Below are 1411 nucleotides of genomic sequence, written 5' to 3'. Positions count from 1 at the left end.
TTTAAACACAGTGACATTTGTAAGACACCGTCATCCACAGGGTCTTTTAATTGTCTCATTTATCCACTGAGCAGTTGAGAGTTCAGGGTCTTGCTCAAGGGTCAGGAGTAGCAGCTTGGTGGTGTTCGAATTTGATCTCACAACCTTCCAAGCAGAAGTCCAAAATCATTAGACACTGATCCACCACTTCCCCAAACACACTGAACTACTGCCAGAGCACTCTCCAAAATCCCCTATATATTAAATGCTATTTGCTTGGGATTTTGGTTTTGTTTGCTTATTACACATATTGCTATTGTTCTCTAACTTGTCTTCTAATGCATATATGGAGACAGGCTTCCTTTCTCTGTCCAGCTATTTGAACACCTGTGAGCGTGTTTGCTTTGGATTTACAATACAATAATGAGTTTTGGCTCGTCAGTCCAATAAGCCGTGTTATTATAGCTCATGATAATGTCACGGCAGGTGAGTTTAGTCTACTGTCAGCTACCTGCTCTGTGGAGACAGAAATGAAAGCACATGTCCTTTGTCTCGATTTGGTTTTAGATCAGTTTATAGTAGGAAATGCTATTGATTATATAAAGAATAAACACACAGGACATGATACTACAGCAAAATAATAAATTTTAGGCATTATTTTAATGTTTGTGTGTAATAGACCACTGAGTAACACAAAGCTGCAGTTTAAACAATATATTTATTTTGCTTTTACAGGAAAATATTTGTCTTATTTATTTATTTATTTATTTATTTATTTATTTATTTATTTATTAATCGTATATTTTGATTCTATTTAACTGTTTTTATTGTAACTATTTATTTTAATTATGCTTGTTTTAATTTTATTGTGCGAGTTAAAAACATCTCTTCTTTCTTTCTTTCTTTCTTTCTTTCTTTCTTTCTTTCTTTCTTTCTTTCTTTCTTTCTTTCTTTCTTTCTTTCTTTCTTTCTTTCTTGTGTTTTCTTTCTTTCTTTCTTTCTTTCTTTCTTTATTTCTTTCTTTCTTTCTTTCTTTTTTCTTCTGTTTTCTTTTATTTATTTATTTCTTTTGTTTTCTTTCATTTCTTCCATTTTCTTACTTTCTTCCGTTTTCTTTCTTTTTTTCATTCTTCCATTTTCTTACTTTCTTCCGTTTTCTTTCATTTATTTAATGTCTTTCTTTCTTTCTTTCTTTCTTTCTTTCTTTCTTTCTTTCTTTCTTTCTTTCTTTCTTTCTTTCTTTCTATTTCAATAATACAGCAAAAGCTCAGTTATACATTTATCTCAACCAAAAAAGAAAGTGAAATGATGAGTTCAGTTAATGCACTTTGAATGGAAATAATAAATTTAGTATCAAATTGACTGATAATTGATTTTTTAATAATAACAGATAAGTAAAACTCTGTTGCTCCGCTCTGCACCTGGGCGACAC

Source organism: Silurus aristotelis (assembly GCF_946808225.1).
Source record: "Silurus aristotelis genome assembly, chromosome: 4".
NCBI classification, from domain to species: Eukaryota; Metazoa; Chordata; class Actinopteri; order Siluriformes; family Siluridae; genus Silurus; species Silurus aristotelis.
Note: the sequence above shows the minus strand (reverse complement) of the source record.